The sequence below is a fragment of the Pelodiscus sinensis genome, chromosome 15, assembly GCF_052426305.1.
Source record: "Pelodiscus sinensis isolate ZL-2025 chromosome 15, ASM5242630v1, whole genome shotgun sequence".
NCBI classification, from domain to species: domain Eukaryota; kingdom Metazoa; phylum Chordata; order Testudines; family Trionychidae; genus Pelodiscus; species Pelodiscus sinensis.
In genome coordinates, this window is record NC_143066.1 from 8845995 (window position 1) to 8872725 (window position 26731).

Sequence of the window (26731 nt, forward strand, 5' to 3'; positions counted from 1 at the left end):
ATAATACATTTGTGTTTTGGAGCAATTTGCATATTTCTGCTCCGTTAAGTACATTTACTTTTTTAAATAGATTTCATGTCTTTAGGACATCCACACCTTAGGCAGTATGATTCCAGAAAGGCAGTAAGTCAGGATAAGATGCTAGAGCTGTTGAATGACTTTGGAATCTTGAAAAGGGCATTTTAAGCAAGGACTGTAAAGGTACGTCTACACTTAACAATGGTGTGTATAGTACAAATGCTATGTCCAGCTAGACAGATAAATAGCAATGTAGACAGTGAGGCATGGCTTAGGGAAGTAAAGAGCCCTAAATGTCCTGGGTATACATTCTGCATAGCTTTCTACGCACCCAAAAGTGCCTCCTACATCTATACTTCACTTTAGTGTCTAGCTTGCCCTTCTGCCTGCCCCTGTCAGTATCTTTTGCTGGCACGTGCTACACATCATAGTCTACCTTCCACTGTGGCAGGTAGCCACATGGATAGTATCTTTACTACACACACTTTGTGCATGTAAGTTTAAAATAACATTATATGGTGAGTCTGGCGTACTGAATTCTCAGTTTGGTAAGATGTTGCTTATTAAAATAATGCATAACACTCAAAGGCACCCACCAACATCAGGGACACACTCTGCTAGAAGGTGCCCTAAGGAGCTTATGCTGTAATAAGGGGAGGGATGCATGCAGTAGGAGAGAGAAAGTAAAATCCTTATATTACATCTGGCGTATTGAAACAGTATGAGATGAATGCCAAGATTTCCAAAGGAAACTGAAGGAGTTCATCACTCAACTCCCATTCTATTTCAACAGAAATTACACTCCTAACTTCCTCAGGCTCCTTTGAGAATCCTGACTTAAATGACTTGGCCAAGGTCTTCCAGGAAACTTGTGGCTGAGCTGGTAAATGAATCTAGATTTACCTTGTTCCATAGTCTTATTATTTGATTTACCTGCATGTCCCTCAACAACAAAGTCTGGTTTTATTTCAAAGTGAAACATTTAAAACTTTAAGATCAACCCAAAACCCACTAAAATAAATGTGAATATTTCTCTGCCACTGTACATATTGGCTCGGCCCCTAGATGAGTTCCAGATTTTTCATGAAGTGCCTGAATTCTTAGAATGCTTGTCTTGGGAAAAAAACGCTGGCATGACCTTTTTCTTTATGCTGAAAACTCCTAAGGGTAGAGTTTCATCTTGTTTCATGTTTTTACAGTGCTTATTGCAATGAGCTTTCGATTCTGTGTAGGTGCTAATGAAAACCAAAGAAGAAGAATTAACAGGATAGGACTAAGTGGGTAATCTTTCTGATGAGGCCTTAAAAATACAGGAACTGTTGGCTCCGCCAGGGTGATAAGGATTACCTGACATTTTGTGTAAGAAGCGGAAATTTGCCTTTATATCTTCCCCTAGATTTTTGCCTCCCCCATGACTATGCAGTGCACTGTGCACTACTGGTTGCTATCTTCTGACCATAGGTCTGGCTGCTTTTATATGGTCCTGTTCATAGATAGGTTATGACCCTGTAAACGCATTCATGTAATTTTAATAACGCAAGTTCATTTGTGTTTGCAGAATCAGGGCTATTGTTTGTACGGCACTTTGGGAGGAAGATACATGTAAGATCTTTATTAAATACAGCATCCACCACTCCAATTCTAACTGTATTCGCTTGCTTTACAATTAATGTTCTTTTAATGTATCCTCTAGGCCTTGACATTTATGAGAACAAAGGCGCTGGCTGTATATTTCCATTTAAGTGAAGCAAATATAACTCCATAATGGATTACATTATGCTCTAAGATACATGTGTGCAATACTGTTAACTGCAGTTGTATGCAATATCTGTAACTTATGGCAGAATTTAAATCAACATGTATGTAACATTTAATCCTGCAGATGACCCTCTTGTATGCTTTGTACAGGTTGAACCTCTCTGGTCTGGCACCCTCGGAACCTGGACAGTGCTGAACCAGAGAATTTGCTGAACTACGAGAGGTCAATATTTCCTAGTAGCAGTATCAACTCTTCCACTGCTTAGTGGGCTCTTAGAAGGGTACATCTATGCTGCAAGGCTTTGCACACGTCCTCTATTTCAGCATCCCTGAAAACCGCATTCCACGAGGTATAACAGATGTCTCAATATAGCCTATTTCGAAATAGAATCCAAAGAAGATACACAATTTGTGTAGCTCAAATTGCATCTCTTATATCAAGCTAAGGGTGCAGAGTAGATGCACCTGAAGACATTTCAGGGTAAATTAGAGCTAAATAACAGCACAGAACACTGAGAGCCAGGATTGGTGGCGCTAAACAAACTTTATGGATCTGCAGGAAACTTGTCACACCCATGGTAAGTGGATTTCCAGCTAACTAAAATCATGCCGGATCATGGATGTTGCCAGACCAGAGAGGTTCAACCTGTAAATAAAATCAGGTAGGAGGACACTATAGGCACTCACAGGGGCATGAGAGTTACAAATTACAATACTACACACCAAAACCTGTAACAATGCATATTGCACTATACGATATTTGTGATATTTGCATATCAGTCTATTAGTAACTTCAGTGATCATGATTAAGTATAGAAAAAGGGAAAATAATAAAAGCAGACAATTTCTGTGGAAACAAACTTATCTACAAGCAGAAATGTAGCATTCTTTTTCAGCCCAAGTCCATTTGATCCTGAATCGTGAGAATGGAGGTATCTCTGAAGATCATACCCTGATATTGTGGATGCTTATATTGTGTTAAAGTTAAATATACGGATAAGAAGTTTTCATATTGCATTCTTCATGCCTGAATGGCAATGTGTGGAAAAAGCCTGAGGGATAATAATTTACCCAGTCTCATTTCTCAAGACTGTTATCGCTCATCTTGACACATTATTAAAATAATTTAATTATCAGTATTTTGTCTTGTCATTAAGTTACTGGTGTTTCCCGGAATTACATTTCTAAAACTTTGTGTGTTGTACTGCAGTGATGCTTACTCAGTGCCTGAGTGCTCCCTTGTGTCCGGGTGTGATACGGAAGGGATTTTCATCTCCATTAACCCCTGTAGATTGTCTGTCTCTAAGAGCACCATTCATCCGCCTTCTGAGAAGCATTGAATCCATGCCCCTTCTGGAGTAACAAAATGTCCAGATATAGTCCAAAATCCCAAACAATCAGCATATCCTCTGGGCCCTGTGCTTATCCCGTTTAGCTGCCTTTCCCAGTCTCTAGTGTCAGCACTGTCCCATTCCCACCCCATCTAAGTCTTCTTGGGGCTTTCAACCTCCAATATCCTGTGGAGCTTCATGCCTTAATAGGAGCCAGTCACTTTGGGTGTGTCTAGACTACATGGCTCCATTGACGGAGCCATGTAGATGAGTTTACTCGGCAAAGAGAAATGAAGGGGCGATTTAAATAATTACCGCTTCATTTACATCAAAATGGCCACCACGCTGTGCCAATCAGCTGATTGTTGGCACAGCACGGTAGTCTAGACGTGGATCTGCCAACCCCAGAACCCTTTGTCATCAGATATTTTATGCCTCGTGAAAAGTGAAACGAGGCTTACAGGATCTGCCGACAAAGTGTTCTGGGGTTGGCAGATCCCTGTCTAGACTACTGCGCTGTGCCAACAATCAGCTGATCAGCACAGTACAGCAGCCATTTTGATGTAAATGAAGCGGTGATTATTTAAATTGTGTGAATTAAGCATGATAGGTTAATGTGAGGCAACTCTTTACATTAGAAAGCTAGTCTTAACACTGACAATATATGTAGTTATGTCAGCCACATAGCCACATGATATTTTGGACACCATCACACATAGACTAGGAGAAGCAGGCCCAAGGAGAGGGATTAAAAGGAAAGGGGTTTCTGGGAAAGACAGGAAATTGGTGGATAGGATGAATCGCCGCTTCATTTCCCTTTGCCGAATAAATTCAACTACATGGCTCTGTTGATGGAGCCATGTAGTCTAGACACACCCCTTGTGACCTCTTTCCAGACTGAACTCTTTTGGCCTATTTCTAAGGCCCAGATGTCTGTTGCCACTTGCCTCAGCTCCCTTTGGCCTGGAGCAGCAAACTGCGGCCACTGGGGGCTTCGGGGGACCATGTCTTGGATACTCAACCTCAGCAAACTGTTTCATGGCTACCAGGAGATTACCCTGATGGACTGAGAACCAAAGGTTGCCAACTCCTAGCTTAAACAGTGAGAATCAAGGGCTGAAGACATCTACCTGACCTCTGTGTTTGCTTTGGGGCGTTCTGTGGCATTAGCAATGATACATTCCTTCAGGTGTATATGGTAATGACTTGACACAAGGCAGTTCAGAAACAACCCTGGAAATGTTTTCTTCACTAAGGGTGTGTCTAGACTACATGCCTCCGTCGATGGAGGCATGTAGATTAGACAGATAGGCAAAGGGAAATGAAGCTGCGATTTAAATAATCGGGGCTTCATTTAAATTTACATGGCTGCCGCGCTGAGCCGACAAACAGCTGATCAGCTGTTTGTCGGCTCAGCGCGCTAGTCTGGATGCTCCGTGCCGACGTGAAAGCCTTTTATCGACCTCCCCCTTATGCCTTGTAGGATGAGGTTTACCAGGGAGGTCGATAAAAGGCTTTCATTTCGACAGGGGAGTGTCCAGACTAGCGCGCTGAGCTGACAAACAGCTGATCAGCTGTTTGTCGGCTCAGCGCGGCAGCCATGTAAATTTAAATGAAGCCGCGATTATTTAAATCGCGGCTTCATTTCCCTTTGCCAAACAAACAAATCTACATGGCTCCGTCGACGGAGCCATGTAGTTTAGACGTACCCTAAGGGTACAGCTACCTCTATACAAGACTTCACACTAGCCTGTCCTCAAAGGTGAACTTAATGCTAAGCCCAGAGGTACCATGCACCTTTGAACAGAATCCTAGCCACCAATTTTCTGTCTTTTCCAGAAACCCCTCTTTCCTTTTTATTCCTCTCCTCAGGCCTGCTTCTCCTAGTCTATGTGTGATGGTGTCCAAAATATCAATATCTATGTGGCTGACATAACTACATATATTGTCAGTGTTAACACTAGCTTTCTAATGTAAAGAAGAGCATGCTTAATTCACACCTATCATGCTTAATTCACACAAATAGAACAGGAAAGTACAAGTAGGTCAAAGGGTGACTAAGGATCAGGGGAGGCAACAGCCATGCTGGGACCCTGGTCAAGGTGGGGAGCCCAGCTTCATGTTCCTGGAAGGGGAGAGGCCTTAGGCAGAAGGGATGGGGCCAGAGCAGCCAGTTCGTAGCAGAGTTTCATTTTGATAACCTGGTTTTCTTGTAAATCAAATGTAGGCTACATAGCGACTCATCCTCAGATGAGGATTGACACACCCATCACTGGCTGGTTTCCCAAACACCAAAGCTAGATGGTCACAATGGATCTCCCACGTCTTTGTTCCCAGTAACTGAGAGAAAGAAACTCACAGGATGATTTCAGATAACTGAATTGCTGCCTGTTTTTAAATTAAATTTTAAATCAGAATTCTGTGTTGTACTTTGGGAGCTCTGCCCATTGGGGTACACTCCATTATGATGTCTGACTACAATGTGCTAATGTAGAGTTTCTCCTTGAAAATGTAGAGCATTTGTTTGATAAATATAATTTTATAATCACCTTGAAAGTACTGTGCTATATCTAAAGCTATTTTCATTAAAAATTCTTTCCTATTTGCAGCGTCTCAAAGGACCATCTGGAATTGTGCTAAGACTTGGCATTAAAGGCCTCAATCCAGCAATCCTGCAGATGCTTATAAATTTACATGCATGTGTAATTCCACTGAGTTAAGGATCATGGCTAATGTTAAACTCCCCAGGACTCATTTAAATTAATTAGGCTATCTTTAAAGCTGATGTATAGTTGCAGGAAAGTTAGCTGTTTGATTTTGTATGGATGTTGTGTTCCAGGGTACAGTACAGACCAGTGTGAGGCTGTATCATCACCTGCCCTGTAACTTTTGCATCTGGCTAGAATGTCAGCCTGTTCTTTCAGAAACCCATTCACCCTCTCTAGCTGTCTCAAAGATTCTCTTAACTGTTTATATGTAAATTGAGGTAAATGCACATTTCTGTGTTTACAGAAGATCTGTTTAACAACCCCTAATTAGTCAAGGCTATATTGCCCTACCTAGACAGGGCTACATTGGTTTAGCCAGGTGCGTACATCATCACACAGGAGGGAATTTATAACTGTACATATGATGCACAAATTTCCCCATGAGACTATTGACCAGTTAGTTTGATACCTCCCAAGGCATATTTTGTGCAAGGGTTATTACAACAAGTGGTTGGGGTGCAAATACATGGATACATTTGGTCACAATGCTGGGGTGTGCCTAAGGGAAGAGTCATATCAGAAGTCTACGTTGCTATGCCATAGACATTGGGGGGGCCACAAGAAGTAATCATTCCTTCACTCGCATCCCCCTCATGTAAGGTGGTCAGCCAGCAATATTCTTCTTGCGTTCTCTCTGTTTTTCAGTTCCTAATTTAATATCTTAAATCACGTGTCTAGGAATGGGCAAAACTATTCAGATAACAAAAGTATTGGCCCTGAGCTTTTGCCTAGAACCAGACCCAAACCATTTAAAACTCGGAAAAAATCAGTTAACGCTGTTGTTGGTTGTTGTTGTTACTGTATTATTATTTCCCCATGATACTGCTTTCCTTCCTGGTCAAGCCCTTGGGGCAGAAACCATCTTTTATTTGATTTTAGTACATGACTTAGAACTGTGTGTTTCCGTGCCATGACTTGGGCAGCTGTGTGCAATTGCTGTACGATTTATAACCGAGAGGCTATTTTCATAGAATTTGTGCCCCAGATGGAGTCAGAAAATAGAAGATATCTCATGGCAGCCAGTCTGAATGTGATTTCTGCTTCACTATCCACATAATAATAACAGCTGTTACTTATTATATGTATTGTAGTAGCAGGTGGACACCTCAGCTAAGTCGAGGGACTCAGTATGTTAGCTGCTCTTCAAACACACAGCAAGAAACAGTCTCTGCCCTGAAGACAGGACACACAAAGATTGCTAGGGGAATGAGAGGTGACATGACTTGCCCAGAGGGTGACTTTTGCAAATCAAACCTCCTGTAACTTCTCTGGGTCACTGGCTGGTTTGCTTCTAATCCAGGTCCTAGCAAACCAGTATTATTATAGGTATGGAGATGGCTTTAACTTCAGCTTCTTCCTTTCTTTAAACTCTATTGAGTGGGTGGCTAACTCCTCTTACATGAACAGCAGGGTGTGTATCCCATGAGACTGCCCTCATTCTGGCAGTCTGCAGATTTGTTCTGCAGGGATTAGTCCTTATGGAGATGCTGCAAACGAATATGTAAAAGAACTACACCTACAGGAAAAGCAGATCTTGCATGGCTTGGCTGTTGATTGGCTAGTCACGAGTCCCCCAAGGTAACTGCAGTAATTAAATTTTTAGTTGAAATGAATCATTATTATTAATTTTTTTTACAGAGAGAGAACCTTATTTATTTGAAATATTTGGCTGCGTGTGCAAGTTTGTAGCTTCACTTGACCTTGTCTTTTAGCAATTACCTACCTGCAAATAACTATCACTATTATTTGCACTGTATGTTTTATTTTCACAGAACAGAGATAGTCTGTCTCAGACAGGCTGCTGGGTTTTTTCATGAACTAATCACAGCAGGGACCACCTGTACTTATCTTTGTGACCACCACAGAAGACCCATTCCCATACTCCATCTTGCCCTAGTGGAAGTTGCGGAGCTAGACAGCTTCCTGAGATCTTCTGTATTAATTCTTAGCAAGTGTTCAGCATCAGTGCAGGGTGCAATTCTTTGCGCCAAAAGCTCAGCACCTTAAAGAGGCAAAGAGAGGGACTGTACATTTGTCATTACCAAAAACTAGGATAAAGAAGCTCTTTGGAAACAGCAGCTTTACCATGTGCCTTGAGACATAGTTGGGTCTAGGAGACATAGCAATCGAAAAAGGATCAGACAATCAGGATTCAATTCCTGGCTCTACCACTGACCTACGGTTCTTTTGGTATTCCGAGGTGGGATCAGAGGAGAGAGGTTTGTAAAATGTGGTGTTGGAGAGTTGTCTGGTTGCCTCCTGGTTATAGTCGGTCTGATTCATAATGACCATAGCACCTCCTTTGTCAGCTGGTTTGATTATAATGTCCAGGTTGTTTTTGAGACTCTGGATGGCATGGTGTTCAGCGCGGCTGAGATTGTGTGTCACTTGTTGTCGTTTGTGAATAATGTCAGTCTGTGCGTATTTGTGGAAGCTTTGTATATAGAAATCCAGATTGTAATTCCGACCGTCAGGGGGAGTCCATATAGAATTATTCTTCCTTTGGTGTTGATAGGGGGGATCTGCTGGGTCAGTTACCAAAAGAAACTACACTGTCTCCTTAAAAGCCTCCCTACAGCTACTCGGGAACAAATCCACACAGAAACACCTTCTGACCCCCGACCAGGATTGTTCTATCTGCTTCCCAAAATCCATAAACTTGGACACCCCGGACATCCCATCATCTCTGGTATCAGCACGCTCACTACTGGCGAGTACCGTACCTGCATGAACACCGCTCCGACGGTGGATCTCCCCACGCTGAACTGGTTCCCGACGGATCGGTAGCTGTCCGGCGCGGAGAGCTTCCAGAGGGCAATTGCCACATGCTTCTGGAGGGGGATGGCGGGCCTCATGCGAGTGTCCCCTCTGCGCAGAGCATGGGCAAGCCACTCGCACAGCTCCAGGAAGGTGTCCCTCTTCATCCTGAAGTTCTGGGTCCACTGCCTGTCTCTCCAGCGCTCCAGGACGATGCGGTCCCCACCAGTCGGTGCTGGTGTCCAGACGCCAGATGCGGCGGGGCATGCCGGCATCCGGGCACCGCCGCAGCTTCTCCACGGCCCCCAGGAAGGCCAGGCGGAGAGGCAGGGGGCTGACGTGCACCAGGTGGTGCCAGGCAGCCTCCAGCCATTGCTGGCAGGCTTGCAGCAGCAAGTCCACAAACTGCACCAGAAACTGCAGGGTGAGCTCTGGCTCCATGTTGCCACCTGCGGCGGCGTCCCCGAAGGGAAGCACCGACACAGACGGGCGCAGAGAAAAACGCTTTGATGTCCCTCGCAAGGTAGGCAAGCAAGCGAAAAAGCTGAGAACCGGCTGTCCAGGGGGGTCCCTTTAAGCACGAGCCTTAGATAGCCTCAGACAGCAGCCACACAAAGCAACTACTGACTTGATGCCCTGCCAGAACTGGTTTCAGCCACCATTAAGTGTGCCCCAGCATCCAATCAGTGTGGATGCGCTAGTTCGAATTAGCAAAACGCTAATTCGAACTAGTTTTTAAGTCGAGATGCGCTAATTCGAATTATCTTAGTTCGAATTAACTAATTCGAACTAAGTTAGTTCAAATTAGCGCTGTAGTGTAGACATATGCCATGGATGTAAAAGCTCTATACACCAACATCCCACATGAAGACGGATTACAAGCAATTAGAAACACTATCCCAGAGGACACCACTGCCAATCTGATAGCAGACTTATGTAACTTTGTTCTCACCCACAATTATTTCCAGTTTGAGAACAACTTATACCTCCAGATCAGCGGCACAGCCATGGGTAAATGCATGGCCCCACAGTATGCTAATATCTTTATGGCTGACCTAGAACAATGTTTCCTAAACTCCCATCTCCTTTTACCTCTTCTCTACTTACGCTACATCGATGACATCTTTATGATCTGGACGCATGGCCAAGAAACACTGGAGACATTCCACAGAGATTTTAACAACCTACACCCCACCATCAATCTCAGCCTGGACCATTCTACACAAGAGATCCATTTCCTGGACACCACAGTACAAATCAGCAATGGAAAATTAGACACCACTCTCTATAGAAAACCCACTGACTCATACAGTTACCTACATGCTTCCAGCTCCCATCCAGAACACACCATACGATCCATCATCTATAGCCAAGCCCTTTGATACAGCCGCATCTGCTCTAATCCCACTGACAGAGATCAGAAACTTCAGGATCTCTACCAAGCATTTATAAACCTCAACTACCCACCCGGAGAAATAAAAAAGCAAATTGAAAGAGCCAGACGAATACCTAGAAACCATCTACTTCAAGACAGACCCAAGAAAACCAACAATAGAACACCACTTGTCATCACCTACAGCCCCCAACTTAAACCTGTCCAACACATTATCAATAAACTACAGCCTATACTGGAACAGGATACTAAACTCCAAGAGGCTCTGGGAGACAGACCTATAGACAACCACCTAACCTCAAGATGATTCTTACCAACAACCACAGGACATACAACACTAATACCAACCCTGGTACCTTCCCTTGCAACAAACCCCGTTGCCAGCTTTGTCCACATATTCACTCTGCTGATACCATTATTGGACCTAACCAATGAGTTATAAGATCAAGAACACATATTCCTGCGCATCCAGAAATATAATTTATGCTATCATGTGCTGAAAGTGTCCGTCTGCTATGTACATCGGACAAATGTCTCAGACACTTCACCAAAGGATCAATGCCCACAAAACAGATATTAGACAGGATCACAAAGAAAAAACAGTTTCTTGCCATTTCAACCAGAAAGGACATTGTCTCAACGACTTGATTACCTGCATCCTGCTTCAAAGGCCTTTTAAGACTACACTTGAAAGAGAATCCTCTGAACTGTCATTCATGCTTAAATTCGACACTTTACGCCTAAGTTTGAATAAAGACTCTAACTATGTTACCCATTACAAATATAGCTTCCCCAATTATCACCTCTAATATCATTAGCTCACAGACATTTACCTCCACGCCCCCCCCATCCCCCTTCTGTTCTGAAATTTGATTTGTCCTTTTCATATGTGTTCATTTTTTTAATTGTATCCTTTGGTATATATGGTTGTGACAATTTTCTTCCACTATTTGATCTGAGGAAGTGGGTCTGGCCCACGAAAGCTCATCACCTAATAAACCATCTTGTTAGTCTTTAAAGTGCTACATAGTCCTGTTTTTTGTTTCTTGATTATATCACACCACCTTGGGAAACAACCCCCCCAGTTTAAACTAGACCATGTTGGGACAGGTCTTCAGGGGTGTGTCTACATGGCACTGTATCTCAAAATAAGATATGCAATTGGATCTACGCAAATTGCATATCTTATTTCAAACTTATTTCAAAATAGATTATTTTGCCATTTAATTTTGAAATAACCTGCTATTGTGTAATGTCCCTTATTACTCGTGGAATGAGGTTTACAGGGACGTCAGAATGGGGAGCCTGAAATAATGGGCTTTCTGTGAAGATGTGGGATAGCTATTTTGGGATACTCTGGTATCCCAAAATAGCATTGCAGTGTAGATATAGCTCAGAAATCTCTCTCTCTGGAATCCCTCAAAGCAAGTAAGATTTCCCCTTGGACGCCTATAACTGATGAGTACATAAATGAGAAATTAGGCCAGTACTGGCAAGGAACACACTCTGGCAGTAGCCCAGAAGTGCTAATTCATTCAAGGACTGATTTGGTTGTGGGGAGCTAGGATGTACTCAAGGAATCTGAATCTTCAGCTTCCTTAGCTGTGAGTTTGGGGGCTTGTCTATACTATACGGCTGTGTCTACATTGGCACCCATTTCCGGAAAAGGGATGCTAATGAGACAAGTTGGAATTGCAAATGCCATGGGGGATTTAAATATCCTCCGCGGCATTTGCATGAACATGGCTGCCGCTTTTTTCCGGCTCGGGGCTTTGCCGGAGAAATCGCCAGTCTAGATTTTATTCCTCTTAAAATCAGGAATAAGGGATCTTCTGGAAAAGGCTTTATTTTCTGAAAGATCCCGTCTAGGCTGGTGCTTTTCTCTGGCAAAGCCCCAAGCCGGAAAAAAGCGGCAGCCATGTTCGTGCAAATGCCGCGGGGGATATTTAAATCCCCCGCGGCATTTGCAATTCCAACTTGTCTCATTAGCATCCCTTTTCCGGAAAAGGGTGCCAATGTAGACACAGCCCTTTAGTGTGGATGCAGTTGGCAGTATAAAGGTGGAACATGTGATCTTTATACCAGTATAATTGCATTCATGCTAGGACTTTTACCAGTATAACTATTTTGGTAAAAAAATCTCTCCTGTGATTGACTTAAGTATACCAGGAAAGCTTTTAAGTATAGACCAGGCTATCCTAGGTCGATAGTGAAGGACAATGTTATCACTTTTCTATTACCATAAGCTCCAAATGTGCTGGCAAAGATGTATATACACAGCCAAAAGGAAATAACAACTGAAGTGAGTGTCTTCCATAGGGGTATGAAAAGGATAAATATCTTTAAAACATATTAGTACACCATATACTTTCTCTTCTCTCTGCTCTTTCTTATTCTCTTTTACTCCTCTTTGATGATGATGATGTTTGAGTATGTGTGTGTATTGTAACTGCTTTGACTTTTCACTACACCTATAGATGGTTGTGTGTTTAACTTTTGCTATTTGTCAAAGAAAACAATATAACCCTCACTGAAAAAGAAACTTATTCCATTGGAAAGGAACTAAAAATGTCAAGGGGACCATAAGAGGAAAATAACATAGTTTGTTTTGGAAATTGTTCTATGACAAATTCTGTAATCATTTTTACAAAACTTCTGTAAACTGAAACCTTTGTACTTTTTCAACCGAATGAGTTCTGATGGCACAATGCATCACTGGAAAATATAAATTAAACAGCCTTTTTTTCCTTTTTTATCTCAGGAAAAGCACTGCACTCTCTTTGCCCCCAGAGTAAAGTTGTTCACTGCAACAAACAGGGAAGTTCTGTGTGTGATTTATTATAATGTGTACCACTTTCTTGGCTTATTGTCCTTTGAGCAGCTCTGGGAGCAAATCAAATCTAGCTACTTTACATACTAATAAAGATTGGTGCCTGTAATTATTCAGCAGTTACAGTATTATTCCTTTGAGATAAATCATTGCTCGTTTCTTCAGTTTTCTTTGTTTAATTTTTTTAAGTTCAACTGTAAAACATAGCTATGCTTCTTGAACCATGGTTGCAATAAAGGCCCACTTTTATAGTTTTGCTGCTGCTTTCCGAAGAAGGAGCACAAATATTTAGAGCCTGATTCTCATTTTCATTTATGGAAAGCTGCTTTTCACAACTTTGTCCATAAAGTAGATATAAATGTAATTAAAGTCCACTTCAAGGCCCCTTTATACTTCCAGAATAATATAAAATTGCCTTAAATAAGAATTAAGTCATTTCATAATTTTATTACAGATAACTATTTATTACAGACACACTGGGATTGTTTACATAGATTGTCTACACTACAAAGAAAAACCAGAAAAAGATACACAATTTGCATACCTTTTTGCATATCACAAATTGTGTTTCTTTTTCTGATTTACTTCCGAAAGAGGCTTTTCCAAAACTTGGCCCATCTACACAGGGCCAAATTTCAGAAAAAAATCCTCTTTCAGAACATCCCTTCTTCCTTGTATAATGAGGTTTACAGGGATGCCGAAAAAATGCTTTTCCAATATTTTTTTTAAAAAAGCAGATGCATTCCTTGGATGCGGAGGTATCCCAGAAAAGCTCTGCTGTGTAGACATAGCCATAGATTATGAGCTATAGTAAGAATATGTAAAGTAGTATGAAAGCTGCATCCATGACTTTATCAGCTAGAAAGAGGAAATGTGAACATACACATACATAGATCAATAGCTATTTTTCCTTTATTTTTTCACCCAGTGCATGAGTTGCAATAGACATAGGAAGTAAGAGTTGGGGGTTACTGCAGCACCCTGAGGTTTTGCACCCGGCATTCCCACACCCTGGGGCAGGCCATATTATTGACTCACTGCTGTCTCTACCAGTCCTGGGTCCCATCTTCCAGGTGGCCTCTCCAGTGTCCCACAGCCCCGCTGGGTTGGCCATCTCCCAGGTTCCTGTTACCTGCCGTCCCTGTAGATTCTGTAGCTCACCATCCACAGGGTCCAGGCCACTAGCCCTCAAAGCTCCACTGTCACTCTGGGTCCTGCTGCCAGCCAGAGGCTCCTCAGCAGCAATGCCATCTGGTCCAGCCAGTCCAGGAGAATTGGCATCCTCAGGTGTAACCCCATCCTGGGGTGGCAGTGAGGGGCTCAAAGAGGTGTGTGTGGGCGGAGCGGGGGGACACAGCTCAGCAACCATGTCCTAAAAATAGCTCCAGTGCCTCTGTGAGTCCCTGAAGGCCGAGCTGAAAAAGTGGAGTAACACAGAAGCCTTGGTCTCATGCTAGATCCTAGTCTACAATGCCACGTGATTCAGTCTGAATAGCAATTTCTGTGGTGTGTGAGATTGGAATGGCATGGGTGCTCAATGTCAAGATTGAAGCGGTGTGATAGAGGTGCATGAGGGAAGGCTCCATAGCCTTTGCAGTGGATTTAGTCCCTTAGAGTGTGTCTACACAACAGGGCAAAAGTCGAATTAAGATACGCAACTTTAGTTAAGTGAATTGCGTAGCTGATGTCGAAATAGTTTAATTCGGCTTTTGGGACTGTCTACACAGCTGGCAATCACTCTTCCTTTGACTTCCCTTACTCCCCATAAAATGAGGGTTACAGGAGTCCTCCAGCTCAACATTATTTCAAAATAATGGCTTGTTGTGCAGACGCGCATTTTGTTATGTTGAAAAAAGTCAGTTATTCCAAAATAAAGCGGCTGTGTAGATGTACCGTTACAGTCAAGAGAAGGAGCTACAGTATAGAACAAAACTGAAAATTTAAAAAATTAGAATGTAGACCTGCATAAAACTAAGCCCTCTAGCCCAGTTCAGCGAAGTATCTAATCTCGTGTTTAATTTTAGGCCTGCGAATAGTCACACTGAAGCCACGCAGGCTGCCCATGTGTCAGTGTTCAACTCCTTGTATGGCTGAGGCTGATTTCAACCAACGGAAACATCAAATGTTCAAACCCATGATAGTGTCTTTATCCAATGTGACAGGATAATGGGATAACGCAGCAATGCTTTTACACTGTGTTTTATACGATCAGTTATTGAATATTGTCTCCTAACCAAAACTGTAAACAGACATGTTTATAAATACCATCTGAATCTTACCTATACTTCAGTGGAGGCTGCTTGCTCCCATTTCACCCTTACAGTGTAAAATGTATCCCCCATTTTATTTCCCCAATGTTCTCTCCATGGTGTTTATAATGTTATAGAGTATGATTAATGTATCAGGAAGGCTGATTTAAAATGTAGTTTTTATGGGAAGTTCTTCATTAAAGATGCATGTTTCTAGGGAGTTTGTTTATATCATCATCTTGACTGGACTAGTCCTACAGGAAAGAGCAGCTTTAATAATTAAAACGTGCATTGTTTTCATTTTCTCTGGAATTTTCCTGAAGTATAAAATAAAACTGTATATCCAATACTGATTTCATTCTCAGAGCACTAATTGCCAAATAAGTGATTTTAGGAGGTTTTTTTAGGAAGTTTTTTTTCATAAAGGATTATTTTATTTTGTGGGAAGGCTTTTCCCTCTGCAGAAATGCAATGCTCTGTTTTGTACTATTGAGATATGAGAAATAAGTAGGCCAAAGTTGATAGTAAGCCACATAGAAAAATACATATATTACCTGTGATTTAGGAATTGTCTTCTTCAATATCTTAGAATCATAGAATCATAGGGTTGGAATAGACCTCAGGCGGTCATCAAGTCCAACCCCTTGCTAAAAGCAGGACCAATGCTGAATCACTCCAGTCTTAGTCAGGACTTTGTCAAGTGAGGACTTAAAAACCTCTAGGGTTGGAGATTCCACCTCTTCCACAGGTAACCCATTCCAGTGCTTTACCACCCTTTTAGTGAAATAGTTTTTCCTAATATCCAACTTAAACCTTCTCTACTGCACCCTGAGACCATTGATCCTCATTCTGTCATCTGTCACCACTGAGAAGAGACTCAGATAAATGTCTCTCAGGGATGGTCTAGCTAGACAGTATTTGGTCCTGCCATGAGAGCAGAGGACTGGACTCGATGACCTCTCGAGGTCCCTTCCAGTCCTAGTATTCTATGATTCTGACTCTTTCCACCCTCTTTGGAACCCCCCTTCAGATAGTTGAAGGCTGCTATCAAAACCTCCTCCCCCCCACACACACTCTTCTCTTTTGTAGGCTAAACAAGTCCAAATCCCTCAGCTTCTCCTCATAAATCGAGTTCTCCAGCCCCCTACTATTTTTTGTTGCCCTGCACTGGACTTTTTCCAATGTGTCCACATCCTTTCTGTAATGGGGGGCCCAGAATTGGATGCAATACTCCAGATGTGGCCTTCCCAGAGCCTAATAAAGGAGAATAATCAGTTCTCTAGATCTGCTGGCACTCTCCTCCTAATGTATCCTAATGTGCCACTAGCCTTCTTGGCTACAAGGGCACACTGTTGACTCATATCCAGCTTCTCATACACTGTAACCCCCAGGTCTTTTCTGCTGAACTGCCTGTAAGAGTGCTTGGGATTCTTTCGTCCCAAGTACAAGACTCTGCACTTGCCCTTGTTGAACCTCAGCAGATTTCTTTTTGCCCAATCCTCCAATGTGTCTAGGTCACTCTGGACCCTATCCCTGCCCTCCAGCATATCTACCTCTCCTCCTAGCTTAGTGTCATCTGTGAACTTGCTGAGGGTGCAATCCACCCCCTCATCCATGTCATTAATAAAAGTGTTGAACAAAACCGGTGCCACAATTGACCCTTGGGACACTCTGCTAGATACCACATCAGTATATGGGGAACTTAATTAAAATTGTCCCCCACTTTTCTCCATATTACGTCTGATTGTGCTTCCCAACAGGCAAAAAACAGAGTAAACAAAGCGTGTTTTCTGCTATGGCTCTGCCTATAGCATATGGCTTTGTTTTAAGTAAACTGGTCATATCCCACCTGTGCTACGTGGTACAGAGGGTTAAAAAAAAACTACAATAGCTTTTATCTAGAGGAAAGATGCCTACATGAGATGTTACTCTCCAGGTACTAATCCTGCCCCTGATACCTCCATATACCAGTAATGATGCTCCACACAGAAAATTCATGCAGTCAATGGGACATCCAGGAGTAAAACATGTGACTAATGAGATGAGGAAACAAGATGGAACTCCTGAATGACACTAACCCTCCCAAATGCCTCATGAGATTGTGAAGATTTGCACTTGCCCCCTATATATAGCTGCCTCTAAAGGGCACGTTGTGCACCAAACTAAAGTGATTTTCATTGAGTTAGTGTTGCAATGATCTGGTTATTTACCTGCAGTGTATACAGCCACTATGTGTGCTGCACAGAGTACAGGCAGTCCGCGACTTACGCGGATCTGACTTATGTCGGATCCACACTTACGAACGGGGCTTTTCTCGCCCCGGAGCTCGCGGGCGGCGGGACAGCCCAGAACGCAGTGGTCCCGCCACCGCGTCCTCCGGGGCGAGAAAAGCTGCTCCGGGTCTCCCTGGTGTGCTGGGGGGGACTCCCCAGCACAGCAAGGAGAACCGAGCAAAGCCGCACAGGCGGCGGGACCCCCCACCTCTGCGGCTTTGCTCCTGTCTCCCTGCTGTGCACAGCATGTTCAATTAACATGTTCAATTGTGCACAGCAGGGAGAGAGGAGCAAAGCCGCAGAGGCGGGGGACCGTGCCGCCTGTGCGGCTTTGCTTCGGGGCAAAGGAGCAAAGCCGAACGGGCAGCGGGGTCCCGCCGCCTGTGCGGCTTTGCTCGGGTCTCCCTGGTCTGCTGGGGGGGGGGTGCAGCTAGTGCGCCCCCCCCCCCCCCCCAGCAGACCAGCCTTTGTTGCGGGATGCCTGGGGTAGAGCAGCTGGGGTGCTGCCGGGTTGGTCCTGCGGGGACCTACCCGGCAGCGCCCCATCTGTTCTGTCCCAGGAGTCCAGATTCAGCCGCTGTTGAAACTGATCAGCAGCTGATTCCAGGAAGCCGGGGGCAGAGCAACTCTGCCTAGGGCTTCCTGTAGTCAGTCGCTGATCAGTTTCAGCAGCGGCTGAATCTGGAGCCAGTTCCGACTTACATACAAATTCAACTTAAGAATAAACCTATAGTCCCTATCTTGTACGTAACCCAGGGACTGCCTGTACTTCGCATGGTTTTGTCTTATTGAGGTCCACAGGTGAGACAATGTTGGAAATCAAGCTGTGTGGAAGATTGCTCATTTGTGTGTGAAGTTATAGGGTTTTATTTTTTTTAAACAAACACCTCCTCTTTCAGAAGGTCTGTGCATCTATGATGTAGAGATACCATAATATTAGTGAAGTTTTCATTTAGCAAAACCAAAGCCAAGGGTTGTTAGGTTTGGGATTCCAAAGTGACTGAAATTAGCACAGAACTTGTGCTTCCAGTCAGGGCTGAACCCAAGGCCAGAAATAAAAAAGGAAAAACAATGAAGAAAACATAATTGAACATGTTATTTCAGAATCTTGGAAAACTTTTATTAAGGTTCGGGGCTAGAAGTAGGCAGGGGTTTGTGGAAAGATTGTTCTTGTCTTAACTCCCCCTCCCCCCATCTTTAATTGTAACTTACTTCGTCTGACTTCTACATAAAATATATTTAATATAGTGCTTCTACAAACTGCACTGATAGGCAACAATTTACGCCTTTCTTTTTATGTCCCATTCAAGGCATTGGCAGTGTGAGAACAGCATTCAGCTGAGAAGCAAGCTCCATTCCATCAACATCTGTGCTTCATCTGTCTTTAGTTATCTATTTTCTATGCACTGTATTAGTGAATAGACCCTGAAACACAAACAATTGGTGATCATGCTGCTGGCTCTGATAACATAACTCATAATGCCACCCTAATTGCGTACATTATAAAACTGTCAGGTCTGGAACATTTGGTCTCTCAAGGCAGCTTTCCAATTAATCTTTCCCTTCTTTATTAGCGATCTTGTATAATTGTCGTTGTTGTGGATTTAATTTTTTTATATATTTCAGTGATGATACTGAGGGCAAGAGGACTTTAGATTTACTAACAGTAAAGTTATCTATCTCTATCTCTGTATCAATCAAATCTAACGCAATATAATGACTTGAATTTTACTTTGTGATACATGCAAAAGCCAGGTGCTGTCACTAGCATGTATTAATGTAAAACCAAGGTGAAATGAGAGTGCTTGTTTCCATGAACAAACATCAATAGTGAAATTATTATGCCCCGAGCATGATCTGTGAGCTATTGTGAATTTTGGATGCAGATTAAAATCCACCTCTTATATGAAGACAATTTTCTATATTCATCATGGTAGCTAAGTAGATAGTGGAGTTGCAGATTGTTTTATTTTCTTTGCTCAAGGAATTTCCTACCTTCTAGAAGCTGCTTTTCTTACTCTGAGGCACAAACATTATGTTTGGCTGGTTCACTGATTCTAAAATCTATAAAGCCACATCATCCCCTTCATGTTGTGAAGGAAATCCCAGCCTTGTTTCTTGGACAACAAGTCTGTCCATGGAAGCTGAATTAAGTCAGCCTCACTTCACCTTATCACACGTTCCGCTCATCCCCATGAGAGGCTCTCCATGTGTTTGCTGTCAGAGAGGGCTGAGAATGGTTGGCAAATGCAGGATAGGGCAGAGCTATGGAACATCACCCCTTCAGTCCCACAGGGATTTTCCACTGTAAGATAATGCTGAGGGTAATGTAGCTGTTCACACAGCACTAGCATACTTCTCTTATGTGGAGAACCTGGCTGACTAGGGTCCCAGTGATAGCATGTTTCTTGAGTAGAAGCTAAGTTGCAGGGGATATTGGAAAATCAGAACAGCTGCCCTCCTCCGGTGGAAACAAAAGGGAGATTTGGGATTCCCAACTACTTACGCCTGTAGCCAGGTTTTATTGGACTGCATGAGTCACATATTTTGGACTCATCTTCAGTCTCACACAAATTGGCAGAGGAGTAGGTCTTGGTGTTAACATTCCAATGATGCGAATGAAACAGTTCACAGCTCTCACAGCTGTTACTTTGTCTGCACATATAGGCAAAGATGGCTCACCCTATTTCATTAAATCCATGTTTTCAAGCTTTTCCGCAAAATAAAGATGGTCAGAAATATACTTAGAAAAAAATTTAGAGAGTCTGACATCTCTGGTGTTAATAATTGGTGCCTGTTGTATTCATGTAGGCTATGTCTAGACTGCCCTATTAAATCGGAAAAAGATATGCTATTTGCGGTACGCAAATTGTGTATCTTTTTAATTTACTTTTGAAAGAGGCTTTTTCGAAATTTGGCGCATCTACACTGCGCCAGTTTTTGGGAAAAAGTGCTCTTTCAAGCCATATCTGATTCCTCATAGAACAAGGCTTCCAGGGATAGCAAAAGAGCGCATTTGTTCTTTTGATTTTTTTTTTTAAGCGGACATGTTCCTTGGATGCAGTCTAGACATGCAACAATTGGGCTTAGAGAGTTAAAGCTGTTACCATGACCCTGAAATTGTCCAGAATTAAACAGCTTAAATGAGGTTTGGATTTGATATAGAGACCTCCTTTTTAAAATGTCTTTGCAAATGCTCTAAGAAACATAGTCCAATGTTTAGGTGGAGGGGCTAAAATTTAAATTTGGAAGTGTGAGATGGAAAGGGATGGTTACTTTTCCTGATTTTGATAAACGAAGGGCACAGTGAGGAGACAAGTCAGGCTAGAAAAGATGGAGGGAATAGAGCTTTTGTGGATGTTCTTGGGATTCCAGGTGGCAGGTTAGTCATAGATTGAAGCTCTGGACTGGCAGGTCAGCCATGGCACTAGTGCATTGGCTCATATCTCAGTCCAAGTTCTGGGCACCATCTGGCTGGCCTCTCCTTGACTGGTTTTATTCAGGCTGGGTAGAGCTGGATGGGCTGCATTGTCCACTTGTGCTGCTGCCATGTCATGCAGTTGGCATTACGATCAGATCAGGAAGAAAACTGAGAGAGGGGGAACAGGAGGGAAGATAGGAGGGCCGAAATGAACACGCAAGGGAAGAAGCAACAAAACAGGATGTGTGCGCCTGCTGGAGTTTCTACTGGTGCAGCAGTGATGAGTAAGTCTCCCTAGTTGTGTGTTGAGGTCTGGACTTCATGATGAAATGGTGACCTTCACAATGCCTGGGCAAAGGACAAAGTCCCTGGAGTAGGGTAGGACAGAAGCCTGATAGCTTTTTCCCTCTTCCAGGAATCCACCCAATCTATTTACCAGTCCCCACACACCAAAATGTCTTTCTAAGGGACCCAAAAGAAGGGTGATGGGAGAACAATCCACTCTCTCTTTAGTTTCTTTGCTAATTTATGATACACCAGTTTTGGTTCACTGATTTCCAGTCTCTTGGGGTATGTCTACACTACCCTCCTAGTTCGAACTAGGAGGGTAATGTAGGCATACCACACTTGCAAATGAAGCCCGGGATTTGAATTTCCCGGGCTTCATTTGCATAAGCGGGGAGCCGCCATTTTTAAAACCCCGCTGGTTCGAACCCCGTGCAGCGCGGCTACACGGGGCACGAACTAGGTAGTTCGAACTAGGCTTCCTAGTTCGAACTACCATTACTCCTCATTTCACGAGGAGTAACGGTAGTTCGAACTAGGAAGCCTAGTTCGAACTACCTAGTTCGTGCCCCGTGTAGCCGCGCTGCACGGGGTTCGAACCAGCGGGGTTTTAAAAATGGCGGCTCCCCGCTTATGCAAATGAAGCCCGGGAAATTCAAATCCCGGGCTTCATTTGCAAGTGCGGTATGCCTACATTACCCTCCTAGTTCGAACTAGGAGGGTAGTGTAGACATACCCATACTGTTCTTGGTTACCAGGCATGATCTTAATACACTCTTGGGTTGGTCTTTTATTTTCTCAACTAATTCAGTCTTTGTCTCTTTTTTTGCACCTTTTCACATCAAAGTTTGTTATAGGTTATTGAGTGACATTTTATGAACTTTCACTCACTTTTAACAAGTTGAGCTCACAGTTAAGGTAAATATGTAGGCCCGTTTATTCAGGCCCCAGAAATAGTCTCATGAGGGTTAGGCTGTAATCTTGTTCTGACTCAAGGTTTAAGAAATTTTTCACTTTGAAAAGCTTGATATCCTTATAGTCTCTACTTGTGTAGGAAAAAATAAATCTCGCTCATCTTATAGAATGAGAGTTGTAGGGGTTTTGCTGTTTGTTTATTTTCCTGTGGATAAATCTCAAGTCTGCAAAGAAAAATAGTAAAATATTGCCATTGCAAATTCAAGATTCTATCTTCAGCAAAGTGTTCTTTCACACAATGCAACTCTCTTACACTTTAATCTAATCCACCTTGTTTGTAATTTACCATTCCCTATATGATTATCATAAACCTGAAAAGGGGTGCTATTTCTGAAACTCACTATAAACCAATATCGTCTTATTTCAAAGTCTAATTCAATTATGAACACACCATAACTTGTGGATGATTAAATTGCAAATTGTGGGTGTCCACCAGGCAACTAGATATATTAAATTGATTCACCACCATAATTCACCTTCATACACACGATATATTTTCCAGGATCTCTCAAGGATGTGGTTGTTCTGCCTGAGATGCATCACCTTCTATAGTATTTATGTTGCATCTGATATAGAGAATAACTTTTTCAAGGAGACACCCATATGTCATTTGAACTTTAGTACATATTACATTCTTTTAATGGAAAACAGCTATAATAGAAAAAAAATCATTCATTCTGCAGCATTCAGATATTTGAACACAGCATTTTGAAATATGTTCATTTCCATTTTATTGGAACATGAATCTCTTGTTTATTTCTCCCCTACCAAAAAAAAATGTCCATAGGAGTTGGGTAGCAAGAAAATACTTGTGTGGAAGTTTTGTAGAATAAATACAATAGCTGTTTAGACAACCTTTTAGACATGTCCTTCTTTATAATCTAAACTAGGGGATTTACTTGGCATTGCTTGGTGGGGGCTGAAGGAAGAGGGTGGAGGGTGCAGGAGTCATGGCTGGAAGGTCTCAGGGGCTCACCAGGCTGCTCGTGACAGTGACGATGGTGCTGTTCAGATATTGCCCTATTAGCAGTTCCTTCTAAGTGGAGACATGGCTGCACTGCCTGGCCCTGGCCCACAGCTCCCGGAAGGGTCTGGGAGCTGCACCCCCCTACCCCGGCACACATCTTCTCTGGGGGGAAGGTGAGCAGGAGGGTTGTGCTGGCCAACCCTGGACCATATGGCTCCTCTGTAGAGGGGAGGGAGACCAGGGATGTGCAGGCAGGTTACGGCCTGCGTGACTCCTCCGTAGTCCGCATGGCTCCTCTGTCCTCTGTGGCAGGGAGAGGACTGGCCTACACAGTGCCCCATCCCCAATCTGCGCAGATCCTTGGGGGAGGGGGATTGTGCTGCCTGGCCCCAGCCCACAGCTTCTGGAGGCAGGGTGGCAGGGCCATGCTCCCTGGCTCTGGTTCACAGCTACTCGGGAGGCAGGAGGGGTATGCTGCTCAGCCCTGGCTGTGCTCTCAGGGGGCCACAGTGGTAGGGCCACTAGCCAGCAAGGGTGGTTATCCAGCACAGCTCCCCTCCCACTCTGGTGATGCAGCTGGGAGGTGGGAGGTGTTGGGGATAGAGGGGCCAATAACATGTGGCTGGTGCCTGGCAATATGGAGAGCCCTGGCCCCAGCTGCCCACTTGTTTCATGGTGTAGCTGCCCTCCGGTGGTCACGCTGCAGTATAATTGTCCCCCATGCTCGCTGCCCCTAGTGGTCATTGCAGAGCATAACAGTCTCTGCTCTCAGATTTTTTTGTGTTATGGAAAACAATCCCATGCCAGGCATTTCCTGTTTTCCTAGCACAACAAAAGCTTGACCTTGTTTTAAGTCAGGATCAGAGGAAGATGCCTACCAGATTTGGTGGTCCTAGCTCTTACCATTTAGAAGGAGTTCTTGAACAAATGAACTCATAGATGGGCAGACAGACTTACAAATAGACACATAGACAAGAGAGCAAGAAAGCAAGCAAGAAACACTGCTGTTCAGCATCACTCATACAAGGTGTCTGCCACATTCTACCTCTACAAGGCAGCATTTCAGGGGGTGGTTGGATATTCCTTAAGTATAGAAGATCAGGTTTTCTAGTATACAAAGTCCACTTTGTGCCTCTCTAGGGCTGCTCTATACCACAAAGCTAGGTTGGCTTAACTACATTTGAAACCCTGCACAATGTAACTAAGCCTTGGTGTAAATACTACTATGTCAAGGGTAGCATTTTTCTTTCAACCCAGCTGCCACCTGTCACAGAGGTGGATTTACTACACGGATGGAAAAAACTCTATAAGCATAAGTGTTCACACATCCATCCATTTCTGGTATAGATGTACCCTAAGTTCAGGATGGACAGAAAAGTGGCCCATGGACCACTTTGTCAGTGTTAGCATCTGGAGGCCAGCTAAGGTCTAACCCTGGCAAACCAAGTCTGGTCTGTGGGCCATGTTTTAGCTCACTCTAGCCCTAAGTAAAGATAGTGATTCTTACCAAGCTATCGTAGATAGAGGACACTATGGAAAGTTTAGACCAGCAACAGAGACTCATGCAATTTTCCTGTCATTTTAAAGAATCTTGTAGTACAACATGAGGACAAAAAGCAAACACAAATTAAAATACCATCCTTAAAATATTCTACGTTCAATCCAACTTGATAATCTTCTGAGGTCTGTCAAAAATACTAGGGGTGGAACAGAGAATATCAACAATGCTGCAACCCAGCAGATAGTGAGTGTTGCTCACTACCCAGTTGTTGTGCAGATGAAACAGAAATAGAGTCGGTAGCATCCGTTTGATAACTGTTTACATTCAGAAATGTACCGAAGAGTGCTGGCCTATTTTCTTCCCTTTCACGGGTTAAAGACATCAGGATGTTTTTGATGTCTTCTCCAGAGAACTTAGTATTTGCTTTATCTTTTGTTTGTCTTTTACATAATTGCACTGGATAATATTGGAAAGTCATATAACATTAAAATCAAGTTTGAAATAAGGTTTGTTAATTACAGTATTTAACTGTTGTGGTTATTGTTTCCTAGGAGATTAATGAGGTGAATTATTGTAACATAATTAGACTACAGTATATTTAATCTCCTACATACCCTTGTGGTTTACTGTTATTCAAGTATCATTTGAAGGTTAATTTCACTTAGCTGGTATATATTTGACTTTGGCAATACATTTTATACTGAAATATGTTTTTAATTATATTTGAAAATCATTAGGCAATAGCTCTGCCAAAATTATCACTGTAAGCTTTATTAGGGAAGGTAAGGACATAATAAAGTTTACAATCTGCAGAAATATACACACACATATGTTCTAACCATTCACATAAACCCAAAAGTCAGCATATCTTATCTCTAGGATTCTGGTGGAATTAATCCTTTCACTTGTCTGTGGCTAGCCTGTGGGTGGGGAAGCACTTTGACCCGTTGGAGATGCTCCTCAAACCAAGTGGCATTTAGATTTGATGAACGGGGTCCCTTGCGATTGGTCTGATTACTCATTTGTCATGATAGAGGGCCAGCTGGGTCAAACCTGAGTATCTCTGGGGGTGGTGAGTTCAAGTCCCACCTTCCCTGGGAGCAACTGGACAGGTGCCCCAGGAATGGAGTAGCAAAGCCAAAGCAGCCTTACTCCTGCCCTGGCCCCTGCACCACTCCCCAAAGTAATTGGCATGTACAGCAGTGGCTTCATGTCCTCATCTACAGGCACCAACTCCACAGCCTCCACTGGCCAGAGTTCATCAATGGGAAGCCGCAGGAGTGGTGTCCAGCCTGCACAACACAACACAACACAACACAACACTGCCCATGCCAAAATGCTTCTTGGTCAGGACACAACTGCACACTGCCTAGCAACAGTGCTAAACACTACAGAGTTTTTTTGGAAAAACAGCTGTTTTTCTGGAAAAACTTCAGTTACGTCCAGACTGCAATCACGCTCTTTCTAAAGAAAATCGAAAGAACAGAGGGTTTTTTTCTGGCATTGGTAATCTTCTTTCTACGAGGAAGAAGACTTTTTCCAAAAGAGGTCTTTTGGTGTGTGTGGACGAGGAAGAGTCGAGTTCTTTTGGAAGAAGAGGAAAAAGGAAAGAAGCACAGGTGCCCTGGTGGCCACTCCATCCATAGTAATAACAACTTACATGCAAGATAACGTCCATTCAGCACGGACACTATCTGTCGAAAAAGCAGATTGCTTTTTCGATGCGCTTTGGCAGTATCGACACACTCTTTTGGAAGAAGTTTTTTCTGAAGATCTCTTCCGGAAAAGCTTCTTCCAAAAGAAGTCTGCAGTCTAGACATACCCTGAGACCCTGCAATCAGCTCACAATGCCTGGAATGGGGAGAAGGCCTGCCCCATAGAAGAGCATTTTCTCTTGCAGGATGAGCGTGGGGTCAGCTCAGTTTCCAACTTCTTTTTTGTCTTCCCCCTTTGCCCTGGAGCATCCCCACAGTGGCAATTTTTGGAAATGTGGGGGAACCTCAGTTTCAGATTTTGCCTTAAGCCCCCCCAAACCTCTGTAAAGTCCTGGTTATCTATCACGATATATGGCAATTATTGAACGAAGCAAATCAAAGCATAAGGATTCTGCAAATTATATAATTGTATGTGCAAAATTAAAAGTCCAGTAATCCCCCAGCCTCCCTCAGAAATCTTTTTGTAACTGCAGCCTTCTACTATCAGTTA

At 43.2% G+C, this 26731-nt stretch overlaps 1 protein-coding gene across 3 annotated transcripts in view; it reads left to right on the forward strand.

The window, feature by feature from the left end:
* The window catches only part of LOC149523542 (uncharacterized), a 929974-nt gene that overhangs the window by 628584 nt on the left and 274659 nt on the right, over positions 1–26731 (forward strand). The window lies entirely within an intron of this gene.